Raw genomic sequence first — 25,361 nt, forward strand, 5'->3', positions numbered from 1 at the left:
CACGTGTAGCTGTCTCTATATGTAGTCAAAGCTAGATACCATTCTCTCAATGGCTTTCCATTTCACTCAAAACCTAAGTTCTTATTGTGGCCTACAAGTACCTCTCTACCCCTCCACAATGTACGTATCTCCCAACATGTACTGTGCTTGGCACAGAGTATGTGCTTGGTAAATATTTGTTGAATGAACGAATTCTAACGAATAGCCACAGTATTCCCCTATGAAAGGTGTGTTGTGAGTGCAGATTTGCATTTCATCCTTAGTACTTGACGAACATCAACCAACAGAAGAGTGCGGTCATGTTCTCCTTTGAGTTCCTCCCCATCTACTGTCGGCTCTCACTCAGGTGGAGAGGGAGGTAGAGACAGTTCTGCTCTTCTAGCTGTGGCCCAATTGACCTGACTGGGTGGGAAGATAAGGGCCAACAGTGCCTTTGCTTCTGTTGCTTACTCCATTCCCAGTCCCACATGACAATAACTGGGCCAGTATCACAATTGCTGGCAGAAATACTGTTTTTCCCAACTTTTTAGAATGGATCCCATTATGGATTCCTAGGCATACTAGAGACATGGGCTCTACTTAAGACAGACGTAAGTTCATTGTGCAGGACTGCCTAGATTAGCATTACTGGTCTTTGCTCACAAAATGCCATTTGGAATACCCCTTCTTCCAGCCATTGCAACCACCAACAGTGTTCCCCACATATTCAAACTCCCTTTGGGGATGAATACTGCCCCTGATTAAGATTCACTGGTCTTTAGTAGAAGAAGAAAGAAATGTTTTGTTACAGTTGTCTAGGAAATGGGATAGATTATAGAAGTTCTGCTGAGCAGCATAACATCATTTTTGTTTGTTTGTTTGCCATCCCAGCTGAGGTTAAATAAAGATGAATTAATAATGAAGTGAAATCAGCTTGGTTATATGACTTACTCCATTCAGCTATGTTCTAGAGCCCCAGGGGCATCAGCTGCTGAGAAAATAGACATTAAATCTGTATTCCCCATATCCTTCTCTGTTGATCTCTGCAGAAAAATGGACCAGGTTGTCATCTATATTCAGATCTTCTCTGAGTTATATTTTAGGAGGGAGATTAAGGCCAAATTCTTAGAACCTTTAAGGGATTATATGAGATACTACAGTGTTACAGAGAAAATGGAATGAGAGCTCAACTTCTGAGAGAGTCGATACTAGCCTACCAGCCCTCCCGGAGCATCCTGGACTGAAGCGTATGGGAGTCCCAATGGGAGTAAGGTTTGGGGGATGTTCTAATGAAAGTGTGTCCTCTCCTTCCCAGATGGACTTGGGGGGCATTGGTAGGTTCCTGGCAGAGGTACCCCAGACGGTAAAATCATTCCTTCTCCCGGCAAAAGAAGACATTCATTAAATTCATCCCTATTCTTTCAGACCATGTCAACCTGTGCATATGTGGGTGCTCTGGAGGTTTTATTACAGGCATAGCTTTTTATCCAGAGAGCAGATAATGTAAAGTGTGTGTGTGTGTGTGTGTGTGTCTGCTTTGCAGAATTAAATTACCTTTTTAGGTAATTAAGGAGCATGAAGTTTTAACATATTACCTAATGATCTTGTTATAGTTAATCAATGGTAATTTTTATTATCCGTTAACTACAAATGTTTTTTTTTACTTACAAGTGTTTCTTTTTCTTTTCTTTTTTTAAAAACAAATGGAGCTACATGGTGAGGCATCTTCATTTTGAGCTGCTCGCAAAGAAAGCTAAAACACGAGAATAGAAGAAACCTTAAGATGATAGCAAAACAAATAAACTTAAATTCTTTGATTGAGTGTTTGCCACTGTACCAAACACGTGCAGAAGCACTTATTTTCAAGAAAGGGGGGGAAGAAAGCAAAACCCAAAACCAAAACAACCAAGATTTAAATACCACTTTTGCCATGTGAAATTGTCTAATCAGCCTCATTTTCTTCTATTGACATCATCAGCTTCTATTTGTTCTGATGCTTCATTTTTAGTATCGTTATGGGCTTATGAAAGCAGGAAGATTGCCTGGGTTGGAACAAGTTTCTCTACCATTTCCTATGTGTCCATTCTCAATCAAAATAAATCAACGCAAATGCCAGTGTCCTCTCCCTTGCCAGGCCTTTGAGACCTACTTGGGAGAAAACGGGTACATGCCTTACCAGCGAGGTGAACTCAGCAAACAGGAACACCTTCTGCAACAGCAGTGCTGCCCTTTGGAGACAGAGGGCCTCTTACCATTTGAGAGCTGATGGGCCAGACCATTCTCAGCACGTAACCTATGAGTTGCAGTGATCTGATCCTATGAGCATATTAAGATCATTTTGCATAGCTCTTAGAAATTATTAAGAGAGTGTAAAGGTAGCATAACTACGTTGGTGCACATAATTTATGCCTTTTCTCGTTGTTATTAAAAAGAAAAAGTAATTCCAGAGAGTTCTAATGTAAAGCTGAAGTACTCGCTGCATAAAGGAGTATGATGGATTCTCTCACTACTTGGAATTGCTGTGCTAGAAGGAAGATGGGGAAAGGGAATGAATATAGTCAAATAAATTAAGCCTTGAAACCCAAATAGGGTTGTGTAAGCAAACTGACTACAGATCAAACAGAAAAGCGTTTGCTAAAGAATACGTGATCTTAGTTGAGGCTGAACAAAACCAGACTCTTTGTCCATATGTGTATATTTCTCTTGACATGTGCAAAGCGTTCTTGCATATCCACTCCTGTGATCTCAGATCTCTTTGGCAAAAAGTATCACCCATCCATAAAACTTCAGAGCAGGTTTCCCCAAATGGCAAAGAGTAATCTTTATTAAATGTAGACAAGCCCATTGGCAAACAGTAGGTGGGATTTGTATGGTTTATCTAGCTTTATGGATCCCCCAGATTTCCTATGTCTATTTATTTATTGTTTTTAATATGTGAGTTTTATTTCTTAACACTGTCCTGGCTAGCACATATCAATCCTGGAAGGTTAGGTCGCGGTGTGTGTCATGATGACCAAGCCTAGTATGCTCATTCTTCCTCCCCATCCCGCAGGCGGCTTCTGACCGCCTTCCTGGAAAAAGTGTTGAGAACTATCCACCTCCTCATGGTACAGGTGAGGAAACAGGCCACGAGGAAATGCAGTATTTCTCCATTTCAGCATTATCATGGTCACAGACTATTTGGTAGTGCATATGGCCTTCATCCCATGCCTTTCAGCTCTACAACTTGCACTTGGCATAACGTGTGCTTAACTTCACTCACCTCTTTTCAACTATTCCCTTCCACTCAGAGCCAAAGCTACTTTAAAGCACTAGTTCAAATGACACCGTGATCTCTTGGAGTCTATAGAAAACTTTGGAGTGGAGTATATATTTTGCTTTTTAGAACCTCAAGTCAAATCAACAATTACTTGATAACTTATTCTGATGATTGTATTCTATTTGATCTATTTTTCTTTAAGTAGTTCAACAGCCTTAGGCCACAATCATTGTGTTCTGACCTGAACAAGGAGATTGGGGCAGCTAGATTTGAAACTGAAATGCAGAGCATGTACAGGGTGCAGCGGTTGTTCGATTTGGATGAGTGTAGGTGACGGGTGAGGGCGTCTGGAAAGTAAAACTGCATTGCACATTTCTCAACAGGGGCAATCAATAGTGGCATTTTGAGGGAACATTCCTCCTCATCTTAGCTCCCTCTTCCAAATGCCATGGCACCCTCTGCCATTGGAAACATTGGGAGCATCAGTAAACCACTCTCACAGTTTTCCAGATGCTCCTGGGGGGAGAGGGGTTGCACGGTCCCCGAGTAAGAGATCTATTTGTTGGTTGGCAGCAGAATCGGAGAAGACAGAAGGTAGAAACTGAGGAAACACTGGTGAAAAGTCTTCCTCCTGGTTTAGGATTCGGCAGTCTCCTTTTCGATAGGATCAGTATTTATTTATTTATTTATTTATTTATTATTAATCCTCACCCAAGGATATTTTTCCCATTGATTTTTTAGAAGGGGTGCTGGGAGGTGGGAAAGAGGGAGAGAGAAATAGAAACATTTATGTGAGAGAGACACATCAATAGGTTGCTTCCCACATGCACCTTGACCAGGGCCAGGAATGGAATCTACAACCCAGGTACATGCCCTTGCCCAGGGGTAGAACCCTCGACCCTTTGGTGCACAGGTCGACTCTCTAACCACTGAGCGACACCAGCCAGGGCCGGATCAGTATTTATTGACAGTGGCATCCAGAGAAAGAACTCCCGTGCCACCCTGATGCCTTATTTACAAATAATTGGCAAGCATGGCGATGGTGGGAGAAGAAATTGCTGGAATGACAGTGGAAAAGATCAGTAAGGGATGCAATTTGTCCTTTCGTGTAACTGTCTCTTGTTGCCATCCATGCTATAGCTTTCCGGGAGCATGAATAAGAGCGGCTTGATTGACTTCCTTCCTGAAATCCCAGCTGCTGTCTCTTCTTCGTGCTTCATGAACTTCAGTCAGAGCCATGTTCTGGGAGATGCAGGCCCTTTCTTTCTATCCAGCACCCTAGCCCTCCTGGCTGACCCCCACTCCTGACATGCTCATTAGAATCAGCAGTGTTCTTGACTTGTATTTATCCATAGTAAGTTTTCCTCCTAGTATCCTTTTTTCTTAAATATTCTAAAAATATTTTCTTCAGGTCTAACAGGTATCTCTTGTCACCACAGTGGTTTTTCAAGCGGTGGTTTAGACCCTGTTTAAATATACTAAAACTTATAGGAGGATTATCCTCAGACCTGACTATTTGGTCGGGGGCATTGACCTCTTTTCCCTTAGATTGAAAAAAATAAATGACAACAGCCAATACAACAATTATACCTATTTTTGTCAGATCGGCAAAAAACATATTTTTGGGTGTGCTGCAGAATTTTAGTAATAAGTTTGTGTGTGCCATGAGAGGAAAAGGTTGAAAATCGCTGCTCTAAAAGTATTGCTTTGTTTAATAATACATACTTTTCATAGTGTTTTCAAAAACTTTTTCCTCCTGCATTTTGCTACAGTGCTGTGATGTGAGGGGGCTGTGGTTATTGCCACGTAACAAGTGAAGACACTGAGACTCAATGAAGTTGTCTCTTGGACAAGGTCACACAGCTTAATTAAGGATGGAACTGACCCTTAATACTCACCATTTCCTCTCTCTCCTTTTCAGGGGACTGAGAGAAGAGGCCAATTTGGTTTGTCCTCTTTGGATTTCAGAACAATGTTTCTTTTTTTAAAAGAATATTTTAAGCGTTTCAATTCTGATCTTCCATTGAGACAAGTTCTTTTCTTTTCTGCCAACTAATTGTGACCTCGCATCAATCAAATATCTCTCTCTCCCTTTAATCCACTGTACTCTTGGTTTTGTGTATTTTTTTAACCCTCACCTGAGGAAATTTTTTTTTAATTGATTTTAGAGAGAGAGGAAGGAAGGGGGGTGGGGAGAGAAAGAAACATCAATCGGCTGCCTTCAGTATGAACCCCGATCAGAGATGGAACCTGTGACCCTTGGGTGCAAATGGAACAATCCTCCAACCAACTGACTGGGCCACACCGGCCAGGGCTGTGCTCTTGTTTTTGAACGTTGTCTCAGTAACACAGATCTGCAGTCCCTGTTGCCTGGTATATGTGTATTAACTACATATGTATGATATGCGTACTACGGAGTTTAGGATTTTTGTAAGGTGCAGATGAATTATGCTTCAACTTTATTCTTTCAGTTCCCTTTGAATTTCTCAGCAGAGGTTTGATGATTAGATATTGACCGAGGGAAGAAGAAAGCTATGATAATGGTTCTCAAATAGATCCTGATTTTAATTAAAAAGAAATTTGACTGATAACAAAAAGGTGTGTTTAGATAGTAGTTATACACACAGCTTGAATATTATTACCTTCTCTAATGTCTGGGAAATTATAAAATAAATTGTGGGATAAAGAAAGCAGTTGTGTGTTCCTAAGCCAGTTCCTTTTCTGACTTAGGAGTATAGTAGGAAGACCTGGTGTTGTGCTCTCCCAAGGATCAACTCTCATCTATCCTGGGCTGTGCTTCTCAGAGGAACTTGAATGTCCTGCCCAGGCACATGTGTGTACTTCGTTCTTGCTCCCCCTCTCTGCCACTGGGAGCATCAATACATTACCCCACAACTCTGCTCAGCAGTGTTTCTCTGGCCAGTTATTCATTCGTTAAGACTGAGTGCCAAGGGTGACTCTGTAGGATTTGTGTATTTAAATACTCATCTGTATTTTAAATGAGTACATACTCTGTGTTCACGGGGTATCCTCTGTTGCCTCTGTCATTGCATGATCCTTATAACTATTTCTTTGTATGGAGCTTTGACACTTGGAACATGGTAGAAATTCAGTAAATGGTGGGTGGGTGGGTGGTCTAGGGATTTACCTACCCTACCTTTGCATCCTGAGGAAGAGCATCATTGTGGACTGTTCCTTTCTCTCATTAGTCATTGTGAGTGCCTTAAACCAGAGGAGGAAAGGGGATGCTGAGCTCTCCCACATGTCTGGTAGAACCTGCACACTTGTGTGGCATTGTGGTAGAGGAAAAAGAAATGGCTTCAGAGACAGGGCACTCACTGTCGGGCCCATCTCACCTCCCTCATCCTTCCTTTATAATAAAAGGCTAATATGCAAATTGTACCCATGGGCAGGAGTTAGACGTGCGCTGACCACCAGGGAACGGCGCGGAACATGGCAGGCATTGGCAACGTGGTGCTGGCAGCAGGCGGCAGTGGAGGCGCTGCTGGCCCTGTTGGGCCCCAACGAGAGTGGGCAGAGCAGGCCAAGTTGGGTGCGAGCATGGCCCCCGGTCACCCCACCGGTCGCCATCTGTGGGGCGATCGGTGAGCGGGTGGCGCCAGGCCAAGGCATGTGTGAACGGGGGGCCAGATTGCCCTGCTGGTCACCCCACAGATCAGCCCTGATCCCCAGCCAGGCCTATGGACCCTACCCATGCATGAATTTTGTACACTGGGCCTCTAGTCCTATATAATAGAGGTAATGTGCGAATTGACCGTCACACCCTCACACAAGATGGCTGCCCCCATGTGGTCACAAGATGGCCACCACAAGATGGCCAGCAGGGGAGGGCAGTTGGGGGCAATCGGGCCAGCAGGGGAGCAGTTAGGCGTCGATCAGGCTGGCAGGGGAGTGGTTAGGGGGCAGGCAGGCAGGCAGGCAGGCGAGCAGTTGGGAGTCAGCAGTCCCGGATTGTGAGAGGGATGTCTGACTGCCGGTTTATTTAGGCCCGATTCCACTAAACTGGCAGTTGGACATTCCCCAAGGGGTCCCAGATTGGAGAAGGTGCAGGCTGGGCTGAGGGAGACGACCCCCCTCCCCCCAGTGCACGAATTCCATGTACCGGGCCTCTAGTGTATATAATAAGAGAGGTGGACAAAGATTATCTCCAGGGTCTCTTCGTTACTCCAGCTTTGGAAATTCTGTGATACATTCCTTTAGGTGGGGAAACACCTTAGTATATTCATTACAAATATGAGTTTTAGAATCATAGGAATAGGCTCAAATTCTGAATCTTCCATTTATAAACACTTTGATCTAGGACAAGTTATTTAACCTATCTTTGCCTCAGTTTTCTCATCTGTAAATTAAGGATTTGCTAAGTATTAAATAGCATGATTTTTTTAAATTTTTTTTAAAAATATACTTTATTGATCTTTTACAGAGAGGAAGGGAGAGGGATAGAGAGTTAGAAACATCGATGAGAGAGAAACATCGATCAGCTGCCTCCCGCACACCCCCCACCGGGGATGTGCCCGCAACCAAGGTACATGCCCTTGACCGGAATCGAACCCGGGACCCTTCAGTCCGCAGGCCGACGCTCCATCCACTGAGCCAAACCGGTCAGGGCAAATAGCATGATTTTAAAAAGTACTTAACTCCAGTGCCTAACAACAGAAATAGCATTTAAGTTGTAGTAGCTGTTGTTATTCTTCAACGGATTTCATTGTGATAGTCTTTCCTGTCTCTTGATATACTTCAGGAAACTTTTGAGTACATACAAACCTAGCTCTGAAAATACCATCTATTTCCTGATATGTTTTTAAGGAGTTCAGCATAGCCTATCGGGTTATCTGTCTATGCAGGAAGAGACATCAATAACAGACTGCCATGGGCCAGGGCACCGGGCATCATATTATACAGCCTGTTACTGACCTCTCAGCAGTGTTTTTTTCTTCCCCAAGTTTCCCTTTAGTTTTTGTGTGTTATGGAACTGTAGGCAAATGCACATGTTTTTAACTTGAATTAAACCATGTCACCCATCCATCATCTTCTGTTGAACACTAGGTATTATCCCTTTTCAAAGTGATCTTATACCTTTGGCTCCTCATTCCTGCCTTTGAATCTTTTTGTGTTTGTTCTCTCATCTGATAGATATTATATAGGTAGGTCTTCAGTGTCTTCATCTCAGTTATTAATAAACATCCTGATTAGGCCCAAATGTGGACTGTCATCACTTCATCATTTTCACAGGACCACACGGGCAGTGACTTCAAGTGCTCAGCTTCATTCATTCGTGCAGCAGTCTTACTGAGCTGCCCAGCCCAAGCCACCCTTTTCCAACAGATTATTTTGCTGGAATTCAGCTCTGACTTTTTTAGATGTCACTTTCACCTGTAGATCAGCTTTTTCCTTATTTGCGGTGGTCACCAACCTTTTTACACATCTTAGAAAGCTGTGGGCCTTCTTTCCAAGAAATGCCAGGTACATGAAGGGAGAAAAAGCATGTAACCACCAAGGAAAGGGGGGGGGTCTTGAAAAATCATCGTTTTTTAGAAGGGCAAACGGGTTAATATGGCTGGTATGCCGGCTGCCAGGGGCAGTGGTTGAAGATTAGTTTGGAGAGTCTGATAACCCCTTTTTGAAGGGCACTGTGTCTGTTGCTTAGGTTGTCCCTACATGTCCAGGTTGCATGTTGCTAAGGCAGCCCCGAGTTAGAGGGCCTCCCCTGCTCTGGCTGCCTAACCCTCCCGGGGCTCTCTTGCTGAGGGTGCTCAGGCCAGGCTGTGTTGTGTGCTTGCTTTTCAGCAGGGGACAGTCATGGGCTTAAAACCCTGCTCTCAGAGCCTCAGGAGCTGCGCGCTTTGCCCTCTCTGGGAACGCCCTCTCCCAACAAGTTAGGTGGCTCCTCCACTTACATAATGTGTGTGTGTTCTGGCAGAGAAGAGCTGCCCGATGAGTGTTTAGCAAAAAATGATTTGTGTGCAGTTATTTTGAGGCCCCAGGGGAGGGAATGGCAGCCAAACCCTGCGGTATTTTAAACCACATCACTCATCTGCAAAGATTAATACATTACGGTGTCTCGGCCCGAACATTGGTAACAGGGAAATAAGAAAGTCAGGTTGTAAATGCCCGTCTTCTCACTGCGCACAGGTGGCTTCAGGGGTTTGGACTGAGCTTGGTGCCTCTGGTTTCCCCCTCACTTGTTTAACCCTGTCCGCCCTGAGGCTGGAAGGGGACCTGCAGGGTTCCTTCTGGGCTGGCCCAGAATCCCTTTGGAGCTGCAGTTTGCTTATTCTCTCATTCAACATATGGAGAGCAAATGAGTTTCCTAGTAGAGAAGTGAGCCCACTTTTTTGTGGTGATTGAGCTAGAAGAAATCCCCTTCCCCTTCCAGAGCATCACCTTCTCTCCTGACTCAGCTTGAGCAGCTGTCCACTAGGGATGCATGAGTCACAGAAGAAAGGGTTTTCCGGTTTAGTGACATTAGGGGAGACGGCTTCCATAGAAAACACTTCTCTTGTTTTTGTTTCTCTCTTGGCTGCTTTGCTGTGAAATTTGCCTCATCGCTCCCCACCCTCTTGCTGACAGCTGTCATCTCTGCCACTCATGAGCTGGTGTCTCTCTAGGATGGCTATCTGACATGGAAAAGACCTTCCTCCTCCACCCACCCCTCCACCCCCACCCCCACCCCTGGGTCCGTAGTTGTATAGTCGAAGAGTTCCTTGTGCCAGGAGATCTAATTGCCTCTGACCCCGAGGGATCCATTTGGGCCCGAGGACATCAGGCACTGCTAGGCTGCAGAGGGCGGCACAGGAAAAGAACCCTGTGCATGACTGTCCATTTGCTTTGCTTGTTTTATAATTTTAGGGGGCGTATAATGACTTTAATGATAAAACTATGGAAACAGAATATGGTTATATAAAACAGGCGATGAGAAAGTGTACAGCTTTCCAGAGTCCCCAAAATTCCTACAAGGATGTGCGCCCAACGTTTTTCTTTTAATTAAGGTGCCTTGTCACAGCCTCATATACCCCAGCCTGGGCATAATAGGAAGATGTGGAAGGGGGCACACTTCATGGGAAACAGTGTTGGTGCTTGTGCAAGAGAGAGAGAGGGGGTGGGGGTGGCAATTAGTTCTCTACCACCTGCACTCCTAAGGAGCCAGTGTCCACAGTCTCACAGGTTTTAGCTAATGTGGTTTCCTTCCGAGGGACCTGCCTGCTGGGGACTAGGACTAGGATCCGATGTAGAGGGAACCACAAACAGCCATTGTCTCGGGGTGGGGCAAGGGAACTGGCGGACAGCCTAGGGCTTTGGAAGAGACCTGAAACATGTGAGGCAAAAGAAGGGGTGGCTCCTCCCCATTTTCCCTGGGATGAAACTTTATTCTCAAGTCTGGTCTCTGCCACTTCAGACCCTGAGACTGAGGATGTGTGCCCATCCATCAGTACGTAGGCACCACCCTGGCATCATTCTTCCCACAGATGTCAGTTTCTGATCTGGGCCTTGAGGGTAGCTGCTGCCTTCTGCCAGAGGAGCGGACATGTGAGTTCGGGCTCAGAGACGGTAGTGTCCTCAGTCAGCCTTCCTGCCTTCCCTCCCCTTTCCTCGCCCTCTGTCCTGGAGCTACTGAGCACACACAGTGTACCTGCGCACGGCCTGGGTGGTCACAGGCCCCGGCATCACCGGCAGGCGACGTGCTTGATCCCTGGATATGTTCAGGAAGTCTCTGCTCCCACCTTCCCTAAACCTTCCCTCACCAATTCCTCACCTGTCACGCCGTATTAGAAATCAGGATTTTTGGCAAGCTTTCTATCCAGGGCTCTGTGCCTAGTGTTGTCCTTCAGTTGTGCAGTAAACACACTAGAGCAGCTTTCCACTTCCCTGACGACAGGCACTGCCTGATGAGACAGGCTAATACCCCGTTTGGCTGCAGAAACTCCAGAAGTTTGTCCGTCAGATATGATATTTTCTCCTTGCTGTCCTCCCTTCTCTCCTGCTTCCCACTGAAGCTTTGCATCCAGTGTCACAGTTCAAATCCTGGTGCTTGATACCCTGTTGGCACAGTGTGACAGGAGCTAAAAAGCCTCAATTAAATGCAAGTCGTGCTTTCACTGGCTGCAGAGATGACTCAAATAGCCGTTTCCGCAGTGTTGCATCCGTGGAAAGTAAAGGGTGCAGAAATCCTTTCCTCTCCTTCGGTCTCCCAAACAGGAAAAAGAATCACTTCAATAGAATACTTTTTCCTGAATTCTACTAGGTAGATTCTAGGCAGTGTTTTGGATTTGTTGTACCTTTGTTATCCCTGAGAGCCCAGGGGATGAGAGAAGGAAATGAATAGACTGCTTGTCACAACACCACCAGGGTCCTCACAGTGCCTGGGGCTGCTGCTGAGAGAGAATGAGAGTGGGCCTTGGGCAGGATGCTCGGCCTCTCCCACACAGTCCGCCAGGGCTTCCCTTCCTTCCGCGGGGGATTCCTGCTGCGCTAATGGAGCTGTCTCTTTTGCTGCAGCATCTGCCTGGTCAAGGGAGGGAGGAACCATGTGCAGTCTCTCTACAGCCCTCCCCCACTCACCTAATACAAGCGGCTCTCAAAGCCACGAGAAGGGATGTACCCACCACCACATCAGGCATTTTAATTAAATCAACTAGAAAGGCATTTCCAGTGTGAGGATTCTCTTCATGTTATGTAGGCTGAATGTGGAAAAATAGTAGAATGATAGCAGATCAAACCCATGTCTTGTGAGGACCTGGGGATGTTTAGCCTGGAGAAAAAAGCGACATGAGGATGAGAAGAAATAGATGTTTTACTGTCTTCAGATATTTGAAGGGCTGTCAAGTAGATAATGAATGTTTTTTGCGTTCCCAAGGAACTGGACCAAATCTTAGAAGGCCTAGATGTCGAATTGTGGAGCTCTGATTTTATGTGGTAAACTATGGGAAGCCACTGGAGAGTTTTGAGCAGAATATTTTCTTTAGGATAATTAATCTGGTAGCTATATGTGGGAAGAATAAGGGGAAATAAGGGTCAGGCGATAGATCAGCAGATTCTGGCCCTGGCTGGCGTGGCTCAGTTGGTTGAGCAGCATCCAGTGCACTGAGAGGTCAGCGGTTCAATTCCCAGTTAGGACACATGCCCGGGTTGCAGGCTTAGTCCCCAGCGGGGGACGTGCAGAAGGCAGCCAATCTATGTTTCCCTCTCCCTTCCTCTCTCTCTAAAATCAATACACACACACACACACACACACACACACACACACACACACACACGATGATTCTTGACTAAAAATGACAGGAGCCTGAGCAAGCTGAGTTAAATTGAAGATTGAGAGGAATCATCAATGGGCCACACAAAAAACTATGGAGGTGAAATTAACTGGAATTGATAAGATATAGCAGTCATTGGGTTATGTAGATCAGGTAGGGACAGATCAAAGATAAGTGAGTTTTCAGATTGGGAGGATATGCTGAAAGTGCTGAAATCCCATGATGGCAAAGGAAAAGGGAGATTTAGAAAGATGAGTTTGGTTTTAGACATGTTGAGTGGTGGTATTGGCAGGACATTCAAGGGGAGATGTCTGTCAGACATGTGGGACTAGTGTCTAAAGCTTAGAGGACAAAGATGACATGTCTATGGGTTCTGCCTGTTCACGATGGTGAAGGCTGTGAAGATGGATGGGCTTCCAAGAGACAGTGCAGAGTCTAAAGGAAACGGCCCAGAACAGAATTGAGGGCAACAGCAGTAGGCAAGACCAGCAGCCCAGAGCAATAGGACCCCACTGACGACACGCAAGGGGAGGACAGAATTTCTCTAAAGGGTGGTGCACAGTGTTGAATGCCATAGAGACCTGGTAGGGCTCCCACTGAGAAGAGATGAAAGTTGTCAGTGAGGAGGGCGCTTTTCCACGTAGTGTTTTGTAGAAAGATAAAGTCTGAGTAGAAAATCATGGGAGCGAAGGTCTGTTGCCAGGGAGCGGAGGGAAGCAGTTAAGGGTGAGGAACAAAGAATGGCAACTCTGGAAGTGTCCAGGTTTGTGCTTATGGGGTGTTAGCTGCTTCAGACTGTTCCTTGAGCCATGTGTCCTTCCCTTTTACCTTGTAGATCATATGACGGTAAGCTTTTTTAGCGTTGTTTTTATTATTTAAGATATTCTGACATCAGTCACCTGTACTGATGTTCCAGTTCTGGCAAGTTGAACTGAGTGCCTTGCCTGGAAAAAAAATTTTTTTTTTAAGCAGCCTACAGTACGCTTTAGAGCAAGAGTCAGCAAACTTCTGTCAAGGACTAGAGAGTAAATATTTTAGGCTTTGTGGGCCATACACTCTCTGTCACAAATAGACAACACAGCGTGGCTATATTCCAATAAAACTTTATTTATGGAAACTAAAATTTGAATGTCACACAATTTTCACGTGTCACAAAATATTCTTTTTTTTTTTAACCTTTCTAAAATGTAAAAACCATTCTTCGCTCATGGGTTGTATAAAAACAGGCTGCGGGCTGGATTTAGGTGCAGAAGTTGTCTGTTTACCCCTTTATATTATGGTAACAGCATCAAAAAAAGACTGCCATGCTTCATCCACAGCCCAGAATTCAAGTGACTCTCCAGGATGAGATGTACTTATATGTCCAACATCACCCTGCGCCCTTGAAGATCCTCGCCTTTTCAGAATTCCATGTTTGTCCCAGCTCCCGCCCTTGCATGTCTGTCTGTCTTTCTTTCTTTCTTTCTTTCTCCCTTTTGATGTTATGGAGGATCCCTCCCTCCTTCCTTCCTTCCTTCCTTCCTTCCTTCCTTCCTTCCTTATTAGTAAAGCTAATGAGGTAAAGGGCTCTTAAGGAGTTTCTCAGCTCTCAAAGTTGTATTTATTCTCCTTGGTTTTAGTCTTAATATTCCTGACCCCAGCAATTTCTTCTTCTCCAGTTCAACTAGCTGAGTATACTCATCTCTAGACATTTATATTTCACTTGCCTCAGGAGGAGAAGCTCAGAGCAATTTTCTGAGAGTGGAATCAAGAAAGCCAATAGTTTGGAAGTACACGCCACACATCTCAGAACCATTTGTTCAAATAACAACACAGCTTGGTTTAGAAAAAGTCACTCTAAATTTATGCAAGTCCATAGCTTTTACATTTGGCTGCCAGGTGTGTGTCAGAATACCTTCTGGAAGCTTGTACTTACTTGCAAGATGCAAGTGGGTATTTTCTGTGGCTTTCTTGCCACCCTATAGTTAGTCCCTACCAGCCTGGACAGTACATTCAAATTTTTCTCTTTATCCATTAACTTGGAATTAAAAAGACTATGATTAGAATTCTTCAGTGCCAAAAATGAAAGAGGTGGAAAAATAAACCTATGAGTTATTTGATTCAAATATAAAGTTACAGGTTTAAAATAAGTCAGAGAAAGCAAAAGTTGAGGTTCTCATAGAAACCAACTCCCCCTCATTGCTCAGTCTTGGGGTTTGTGCTTGTTAAGTGCTGTCTCCATGGTGCCAGGGTGTTACATAAAAGCTTGAGCCATGTAGCGGTCTTGTCATTGGAATGACCATTGTTGTCCTAGCTTTTGACCTCAGATACTTTGTTTTCTATGTAATAAAAATAGGAGGTTGCTGTTTCGATATGGATAATGAAGAGAAACCCAAGAGAACACATTTTTGGAGCGCATAGTTCTTTCTCATGCCCAGTTGTTTCATTCTGCTCCTGGTTGGTGGTAATATTATTACAGCTGCTGCTTGTAGCAAACCCCAGAATGAACATGTGCATTGGGATGCAGAAGCCTGCCTACCCTCTCCAACGCCCTCCCCGACCCACTCCATAGATCACCTGGCTCAGTTGTTTATGGCCATGTTCTTGGGTTGCCAGGGAAGGGAAAGGCCTCGTTAATCAGGGATTTTTTTCTTCCTTTGAAAATCATTGTTTTCAGATCTTGCTCTGCAATGTGGAGAATTATAAGAGGTTATTCTGATGCTGGCCCAGTTGTTATCTGAAACAGCTCAAACGCATTTCTCCCTTTTGGGAATGATTCTTTGGTGTCTAAAGCCAGTGATAAATCAAGTTGGTGAAGCCAGTTTTGCACACTGCCGGGCTAGACTGAGCCAGAAAAACAGAGTAAGGCCGCTGAGCCCTCTCTTCCTCATCTCTTTGGATAACAGTTGGTGATTTAGCATTTAACATTCACTCACCGTGGTCCTAGAAATAAGAGTTTACTATAATTCCTCATGAACTCACCAAGTGTTGTTAACTAGTATGCCTTTGGAACTCAGAATAGGACATTGTTAGAACGGGTTTGCTGTATCTACCTCTGCTAGATTTTCTCCTCTCTGGCATTTATTTAGCAACTAATTATTATCTACTAGTGCCCTGGTGCACGGATTCGTGCACATTGAAAGGAAATTAATTAGAAGGTGACTGGTGGGGCAGGGTGCGACTGCCGGACATGCACTGAAGCCAACCTTCCACATACCCTCCCCAGCTGGCCGTACCTGAAGGGTATCTGCTGAGTGAACCCCTCGGCCTGACCTGCGGGAATCAGGCCGAAACCAACTCTCTGACATCCCCCAAGGGGTCCCAGATTGCAAGAGGGCGGTTCTCGGGTGATGCATCTCGGAATTGGGCTCCCTCCTTTCTCCGCAGCTCAGCAGCTCCTGCGTTGAGCCTCTGCCCCCTGGTGGTCAGTGTGCATCATAGCTACCCCCTGGTGGTCATTGCACATCATAGTGACCAGTTGGACAGTTTCTTAGCCTTTTATATATAAGACTAGAGGCCCGGTGCACAAAAATTTGTGCACTCGGGGGAGTCCCTCAGCCCGGCCTGTGCCCTCTCGCAGTCTGGGACCCCTTGGAAGATGACCACCTGCTGGCTTAGGCCCACTCCCAGGGGATTGGGCCTAAGCTGGCAGTCAGACATCCCTCTGGCAGCCTGGGAGCCCTTGAGAGATGTCCACTTGCCAGCAGGGAGCAGGCCTAAGCTGTAGTCGGACATCCTTAGCGCTGCTGAGGAGGTGGGAGAGGCTCCCACCACCAGCACTGCACTGGCAGCCTTCAGCCTGGCTTGTGGCTGAGCAGAGCTCCCCCTGTGGGAGCGCACTGACCACCAGGGGGCAGCTCCTGCATTGAGCGTCTGTCCCCTGGTGGTCAGTGTGTGTCATAGTGACCAGTCATTCCCAGTCATTCTGCTGTTCGGGTCAATTTGCATATTACCCTTTTATTATATAGGATAGAGGCCTGCTGCATGGGTGGGGGCCGGCTGGTTTGCCCTGAAGGGTGTCCTGGATCAGGGTGGGGTCCCACTGGGGTTCCTGGCCAGCCTGGGTGAGGGGTTGATGGCTGTTTGCAGGCTGGCCAAGCCCCCCAGCGGGGACCCTCACCCCATGAGGGTGTGGCCAGCCTGGGTGAGGGGCTAATGGCTGTTTGCAGGTTGGCCACAGCCCCTTCACCGTGGCGGTTCCCACTGGGGTGCCTGGCCAGCCTGGGTGAAGGGCTGAGGGCCGTTTTCAGGCTGTCCACAGCCCCTTCAGGGTGGAGGTCCCCGCTGGAGTGCCTGGCCAGCCTTGGTGAGGGCCTGATGGCGGTTTGTAGGCTGACTACAGCCCCTTCAGATTAGGGGTCCCCCCTGGGGTGCCTGGCCAGCCTGGGTGAGGGGCTGATGGCTGTTTGCAGGCTGGCCACGGCTTGGCTTCCTCCATCGCCGGGGCAACCAAGCCTTCTGCTTGCTTCAGCTCCATGGCTGCCGGCCGCCATCTTGATTGGGTTAATTTGCATATAGTCGCTCTGATTGGCTGGTGGGCATGGCTTGGGGCATAGCGGAGGTGCAATCAATTTGCATGTTTCTCTTTTATTAGATTAGATATAGATTATGTGCCAGATACTGGGGATACAGAGAGAAGTTACCTCAAATTACTGCAGAATGGGGTCTGCCATTAATAGGCTAACAACTAGAGAACGGCACCTCTCTCCTATGTCATGCCATTGATGATTCAGATCAGAACATTCTAAGGGACATTTAACGCCACCTCCTTTCTTCAGATGCCTCCCCTTCGCCCTTCCCTCTCTTCACAGGGGCCTGCATTGCATTTTGAAGACTGGGTGTTATTGCTCCTATTCCCAATTAACTTCAGTCTCTGGTCTTTCAGTGAATGCATCAAACATTACCAAACCAGAACCTAATAAAAGTCTTCTACACAACTAGAGCTACGAACTAAAAACAGCCTCAGTCTCACCTCTTGACTGGTTCCGACTTCCCTGACTGCAGTTACCTGAGGAGTTTGATCCCTTTCATTAGGATTTGTTCATTCTTCTTTTATCCCTTTATTCTGATCACTGAAACCACAAGACCCTATCTCCCCTGAGGTAAGAAAGTAGCAGGCTTAGAGAACAAGAGAAAGAATAAAGAATTTGAGACAATGCAAAATCCTTGTTTCATTTCTGAATGTTCCAGTACAAATTGAGGCCTCGTACCATGTAGAATGAACTCTTAGGAGCCAACTGGTTTACCGTTTGCCTCGCTCTTTGGGGCTATTTTGAGAACATGAAAATGGAGGACAAGCTGCTCCAAAGTGGGGAGGTTGCAGTTCTCAATTGTTAACTGATTTCATTAACAGCATTTGCAACTCGAGACTTTCAGATTATTTCTGCTTTAAAACTTGAATAAGACAGAAGTAGGAGCAAGCTTTCGGTGTGTGAGGTGTGTTACATTTCTGAGAACCAACAATGTGAACTGATTTGGCTTTCCCTGTATATTTAGGTGATAACCACATTCTTAAAGTCAGGCAGATGGCCTGGCTTCCTCTGCATTGTGTAGCAATGGTTTGAGTTCTGGGCTTAGTGCTTGATGCTTAGATAAGGATTAGCTGTCTAAATATTTTTTAACGCCAAAGAATGTTTTCAATTGACCTGGACATAGTTAAATAAATGTGCTCTTTTCTTGGGCTACATACAGCATTTAAGTATCTTACTCTGTATGTGTAGTAGGTTTTTTAAAAAAATTGTTTTGTGTTTTGGTGAGGGGAAGGGTGGCGAGGGAAAGTATAAAGATGGAGCTCATTGAATGTGGGGGTAAACATCTCCACTGAGAGTCTGTGAATCATCGGTTGTGTAGCTGCAGCAGCAGGCACTCGGGCAAAGGCAATGGGGTGCAGTCGTTGTGGCAGGAGCTCATTTTGGTTTTCTGTGCTTTCCCAGGTCCTTGATGTTTACTCCAGGAACCGTGTGTAGAGAGAGATGGGAGAGGTGTCCATACTTTCCGATCTGGGAAACTTACAGCATAGTCCAGCATTCCTGCCTAGGTTACCTGGGTTCTTAGAGACCAGGCATGAAGGTGCCCCACTAGATAAGATCAGCTAGTCTACTGCCCCTTTCCCAGCTGTCTGTCCCCTGCTCTAGACTCAGCTCCACTTTATCTGCTAGCCAAGCATGTGGCACATGCTAGCAGATAAAGCCTGTTTTTGTTTTCAAAGTCCCGTCGGAAGCCATTTTGTCTCCTCTGTGATTTGATCAACAAAAATTGTGTTGAAGTTTAAGGGAGCAATGTTGAAAGCAGAGATATTTACATTTAACTATTATTAAAGAAGTCTTTCCCTAAATATAGAAAATAAAATCACAGCTCCCTGGTCTGGGCTGCTTTCACATAAGCTGAGTAGCCACCTTTCAGCTTTAGAATCAAAAATAGCATTTTCATTTTCATTGGAAAACTTATTTATAACCCAGTAGTCATCCCCATGCTAACTTTTTCCAGTATTTGGTCCAGATTTTCTTTTCCTTATAATTACACCCCCTGTTTTCAGGCTAAGCATTTCCCCTCCTTTTTATGTTTACACCTTTCAGATATTTGCAGATTACTATCATGTCACCCTTAGTCACTGCTTACCGAGCTGTACAGATCTGGCACCTTTTATCTTTCCTTTAAAGCTAGGCCTCCTACCCCTGAGTCATTTTCTATCGCTCTCTTTAAATGTGCTCTCGTTTTCTGCATTTCCATGTGGCCACACAGCTTCCTAAAGCCAAACATAGGGTCAGAAATGCGAATTGTTCTCTCCTTTGTTATATTGGAAAGTAAGCATCTTTGCAGTGCTCCAGCTTCAGGCTCTCTGGCATCGCTGGGCAGAGTTGGCCACTTCCTCTCTGTACTTAACCTGCATTTCTCAAGTGTGCTAATTTAAAGTAAGTGGGTGTCGCTGGAGGTTTTTTGTTTGTTTGTTTTTCTTCCTTGAAGTGCTGTGTAACTATGAGAAAGTGGGATGTATGTAGTTATGGGTTCTGTGGGCCCCTCTCCTAAGGTCTACAACCTTGACAGTTCATTAGCCATTTTCTTCTCTGTATTTGCCTCTTTTCTAAAGTATTTCTCACTAATACTCATTCAACATTTGTTGAAGATCTACAGTGGCACTGTGTGCTAGGCAGTGTGTTGGATGCTAGAAAGAATAAAATCTGAATCTGATACAGTACCCATCCTACAAAGCAACTTAGTTTTAGTTGGATTATTTTATTCTCACATAGGCTTGCTCATGGTAGCAATGAGAGGAGAAAGCAGATTTATGGGAAGATCCATGACACTTAACGGGTTCCAAGGTTAGGTCAGATCTCACAGATCCTGGAACCCGGAGGGTGATTGTAGGCCTGCGATTGTTCCAAGGACTTCTGTAGATATCCAGTGTTCGTGCTCCAATGTTGGTGCAAGGTGGTTCCCTTCCTCTAGCTCCCGATGGGCTTGTTTTATACATAGTCCAGTTCAGATTACAGAAAACACCTTTCTCACCTGATACCTCCCATTTCTATTTGGACAGAGCTCTCACCCCACCCCCCTGCCGCTGGCAGCCTGGCTGCAGGCTACCCTTCAGGCGGGGCAGCAGCAACTCTCCGCCCTCCCTGTCATTCTCCACCTTCTGTTCTGACCTCCATCCCCACCTGTGGTGAGGGCAGAGGCCAGGGTCATGTGCTAGAAAACAAAGATGCTTGAGGCTGCCCTTAACAAGGGACGTGGCATGGTGAGTCCCATAATGACTTGTCTGATCCATCTACCAGCAGTCCCCTAGACACACATGCATGTGCCTAGCATAATCCAGTTATCACGTGTTATTTCTTAATGTTCTGCAACCTACAGGCGAATGGTGAATTCAGTCACCAATAACATCTTGTACAACGGCAGAGGAAAGTCATGTTTTCATGATGGAAATTAAGCTTCATTGGCACAGAGTCTTTCTTTTTCATCACTGAGCTTTCATCTTCCAGCACAGTGTCTAGGCCAGAGTAGGTACTGATATATACGGAGTGAGGAAAGGTCTGAGAGGTGAACTGTGGCATTTTAGGTATCCGAAGTAGGCAGAAGGCAAAGATTATGTCTGCATCCCTCCTGTGCCCTTCCCTGGGCAATGTCCGATGTGGAATGAGCACACGGTAGACACGCAATAAGCACAATTCTTACTGTTTCCACTAGACTTTTGTTTTCTTTGACTAATGCCCGGTCTTGTTTGCTGGACAAGGTACCATTGGGAAGGTGTCACTTCTAGCAAAGGCAGGTTTGCCACACTTCCCTTTAGTTCCCAATAAAGGAAAAAGCAAATGCACTTTGAGCCCAGAGGCTTAGTTATCATAAAACTCAGCATGCAATGTAAACATGCCTCTCACACATAGCATTTCTTCTATGGCCATTATTGTACCATTAACAAGAATTTGTACTTCTTTTCCAAAGCTGACTGACCAAAGTATTTGTGTTAATTGACCTCGTTAGTCAGTGTCTCTAAATATATAATTTTTTTTTTTAAATAGAATGCTCTGTAACCCAGCATTTTAAACTGAAAGGAGGCACCCTGTACTCCACAAGCCAGGCCTTGGGTGAGGAATCTTGAAAGGGCATAACCAAAATTGTGGGATTTTATGGCCGGGGAGGCTTTGGAGTGCCTTCTTTTCACAGAGGCCATGAGGCCGGAGAGGTTTTATACTTGGTCAGTGGCAGAACAGAAACTCTAACGGTCCTGTGCTGACAGCTGATGCTGAATTCTCTCTTCCTAAACCAGACACGCTGAGGAAAACCCTCATTTTGCTTTGTCTTGTGTTGTTTTTTTTAATAGTCTTATTTAACTATTACACCCAGAAAGCATAGAAAAGGTGAGAATAATGGTGAGTTTCACCGATAGGCAGGTCGGTCTGTAGGGCTCTAGAGCGTCCTGGAGCCATGTGGACCAGGAGGGTGGAGTTGTCTGCCTTGCTCTTCTGTATCCGCCCGAGTGAGGTCAGCTGAGAGGGCCCCACAGGCAGGTGTCTCTTTTCGTTTTGGCACATCCCATAATAGGGAAGGAAAATGGGAGTGTTTTAGATACAGGGTTTTTTTTATGATATTTAAGTATTTTTGGTTTTTGAATGGCTGGGAAGTGTCGGGGAAGTTTGACTGTTGACCTGCACCTGTGTGTGTGAGGCACAGCAGTTAATGCGTCCTTATCAGCAGGCAGCACTGCACCGCACGGCGCCTTATCTGCAAAGACGGCTGTTAGTGGAAATAGTCACGCTCAGAATCACGGCATTCCGCACCTGGTGGGAGCAGCTTCTGGACCTCCACTGATAGCGCCCTTTCCTTTTGTGTGTGTTTTTTTATCCTCACTCGTGGATATGTTTTTATTGATTTTTTTTTTTTTTGAGAGAGAGAGAGAGAGAGAGGGAGGGAGGGCAGAGAGGAGGAAAGGGAGAAAGGGATATGAGAGAGAAACATCAGTCTATCAGTTGCCTCGTTCCTGGACATGCCCCGACTGGGGATCAAACCTACAACCTTTTTGGTGTACAGGATGACACTTCCACTAACTGAGCCACCCGGCCACAGCTCACTTTGTATTTACCGCCGTGGGGTCTCTCCATTGCTCCATGTTGGCCTGCCCAGCTCAGCGACTGCCGCCTCGGGTTTGCTTCCTGAGGACCCAGCTTTCTTTCCCTTGATCTTTTGTTTTTTTATTTTTTTTAGGTGTGTTATATTGGTCACAGAGCTGCATACCAGGGTCCCCTGCCCAGTACTGCAGTCATTTGCGTAAAGGTGCAGCGCGGACTGGGTTCGCCTCCTGACCCAGCTCTCGGGAAGGAGGGGCAGTAGGACTCTTTCTGCTGACAGCACGGTCCTCCCTGGTTCTCAGCGGTGATACCTGTCTTTTTGGCTTTAGTGGGCAGCATATTTCCTGCCCTGTCCGCTGATCCCTAGGGACACAAAAGCAAGTCCAGAAGCTGGTTACTAAGCACTCAGGGTAGCCTTTGAATTCTCCAAGGAGGCCGTCCTTGCCGGCCTTCTGTGTCCACGCCTCAGTCTATACCAGTGTTTTTCAAGCTGAGGGTCTTGCCCTCTTAAATCAATTCAATGTCATAACCATCTTTCTTTTTTTTTCTTTAATGAAATAGAACAGAAGAGAGACAGAGCACAGCACATGTAGTCAAGATTAACCATTATTTTGTGGAAACTTTGTTATATAAAGTGTATATACCCATATGTACATGTGTATATATGGGTTATAATAAAAATTAAAGTTTGAAAACCTCTCGTCTGCACAATGTTTCATGTGCAAAATTAGCTTGGCACATCGATTTCTAATATTCAACGTCATCAGACCCCTCCTGCTATCCTGGCCCTGCCCTTGACCCCTGGGCTGATAACAGATTCTGCCTCCCCTTGCCCAGTCCATGTTTCTGAGTCCCGGTTTGGTATTCTGCCTAGGGCCTCCCCTTGTATGTAGGAATTCCCCTGCCCAGAGCTAGAAACTGGCCTCTGTGCTCCAGTCTGACAGTGCCATGATCACCTGGGTGCCAAGTGCCCCTTCTCCTTGTCTGAGCACCAGCTCTTCCTGGGCTCCTCCCCAACAGGAAATGGAGTGCCTCAGGGCCCTGGACTCTCCTGCCTGCTCTCCATTGTGGGATATAACACCCCCTGGTGACAGTGTGGTTCAACTCCAAAACTGTCCTTTTTCTCAATGGCATCAGCATCTGACAATTTAAGGTTCACGTGGGCCACTTACTGCCTTTGTGATCTAGGCCTTATGCCAAATCTCAGATACTTGTGGGTACTCAGCAAGTGTTGATTTTTCCCCTTTGTTCTTCTAGACCTGTGCCTGGGTGTAACTCTGGTACCTGTTCCACTGGGTCTGTTTTTAAGATGCATCTTCTGTCTGTCTGGCCTAATAAGTAGTGTCAGCTAAGCCACATCTCACCCTGAGCTGAGATGTGTCAGGGAGACAGGTTTTGACTGGGAAGGGGAGACCTCAGAAAAGAGTCCACCCAGAAGAAAAGAAGTAAATGATAAAAGCAGACATAATAATACTCTTGTTCTCAAGCAGCTTTTGTTCTTCCTCTTCTTTCTCTTACCTGCCTGCCTGACAGGAATTGATATGCGTGGGTGCATTTACTTTTTCTACTTAAAAAGGGGCAGGAAAACTGCCTGCGTTGGCTTCCTCCTATTGCACAGCTGGAGCTCAGCTGTTGGAAAGCAGAGGAGTGCATGCAAAGTCCCCTTGCCTTCCGTCTACTCTGCACGGAGTGGCTGGGCTTCGGTCACCACTGGCCCAGAGGACTCTCTTCTGAAAGATGTTTTGAGGACATTTCAGTTTGACGTGTCTAACTCCCTGGGTTCATTGAGCCATCTTGTTTTCTGGATTTAATCACTCGGTGGTCTCCCAGGATTCGGAGAGAGCTGCTGGGATCTTTTGAGATTTTAGAATACCAAGAAAGTAATAGAGGAGTAGGATGTGTACATCTACTAACCAGTGAGACTCAGTTATCTTTTGTGCCCTTTTAGTGGAAGTTCTTTCCCTTGGTCCCTGCTGCCTGGTGAGTTGCCCTAGCCTCATCCCAATTCTAGGCCCCTGTTCACAGCAGCCTTACCAGCAGCACCCCAGTCGGCCCACCCAAATGGCTGCTGAGGGTAGAAATAAATGCTTATTTTAGCATTATTCTTGCTTCTGCAATAATGCTTTATCTATGGTTATGTGGCCAAAAAGTTTAATAGAATTGTTTATTTTTCTCTCTGACAATTCTATTCTTGCTTAGTTTGCAGATATAAAATGAAGTGTTTTTGGCTGTTGGTATTGTAAAAACCATGGGCTATCTTTCATTCCATTTCACTCCAGCCCCATCTCTCCCAAGGTTAATCTCAGGCTCTTTGGCTCTCTCTGAGTTTATTATTGTCTTACAAAATAAGCTTCGCTTCCCTGTGCAGCCTAGCACTGAGTGCTAGGCATGAGCCCCGGTGGTCTTCTCACCTGTGTGACAATTGGATGGGACCTTCAGCTGTCCCATCTCAGCTTGGGTGGGAGAACAGCCCTGGCCACCCGCTCAAGCGGCTCTCCGCTGCAGTGCGCTCCCTGTCTAGCATTTGGTTTGATTTGATGTTACTCCTTTTGTGAGGCTTTGAGGCTTGGAGAGAAAGGTCTCTTCTTGAGTTTCTGGAAACCCAAGGTATAAACAATTCCTCTTCCTCTGAGCTTTATGACCTTGAGTCTGTGCTGTGGCCAGAAACATGACAGCCACCTGGCTTCATCCTGAGGAGAGGTACCTTCTGCCCCTGCTGTGGCTCCTTTTCTCCCCAAGGCTCCCCAGCAGGTGTTGCCGTGGCCTAGGTGCTCTGCTGCGCTGCCTCCCTGTGCCACATTGCTTGTTCCCCCAACTGAGGCTGCTTGTAGGAAAGAGGGAACAACTCACAATTCTGCCTTATGGTGCGGGAGTGACCAGCAATGAATCAGACAGGGGCCCCAAATGTGTCCTCCCCATAATTTGATTGTTTTCTTTTCCGGTGGCTCTAGATTAGTTCAGCTTTTTACTGCAATCTGATTTGGGGGAATATATTTACAAGTCTAATTTGTACATCAAAACTCGACCCATTTCATGGCCTGTCAGAGATGAGCACTGTGAGTAATAAATATATTTGCAAAGTAAATTATTAAACCAAAGCAAGGAAGAAAGGCAGTCTGAGTTAGATACTGAGCACCTGTTTTGTATGAATACGTTTCTGGATACAAAGAAGTGTGAAGGATGCGATTCTGCGCTCACGGATCTTGCAGGCTAGTTGTGGAATGAAAGATGACTAAGATTTTGAGCTTGGATAACTGCTAAGAGTAATAATGATAATAATGGTCAACTAATAAGAGCTAAAATGTATTG

The 25,361-nt window shown here is 45.7% G+C and overlaps 1 protein-coding gene across 1 annotated transcript in view; it reads left to right on the plus strand.

Annotated features, from left to right (window-relative positions):
* The window catches only part of SND1 (staphylococcal nuclease and tudor domain containing 1), a 445,445-nt gene that overhangs the window by 313,509 nt on the left and 106,575 nt on the right, over positions 1-25,361 (plus strand). The window lies entirely within an intron of this gene.

This window comes from Myotis brandtii, unplaced genomic scaffold, assembly GCF_000412655.1.
Source record: "Myotis brandtii unplaced genomic scaffold, ASM41265v1 scaffold587, whole genome shotgun sequence".
NCBI classification, from domain to species: domain Eukaryota; kingdom Metazoa; phylum Chordata; class Mammalia; order Chiroptera; family Vespertilionidae; genus Myotis; species Myotis brandtii.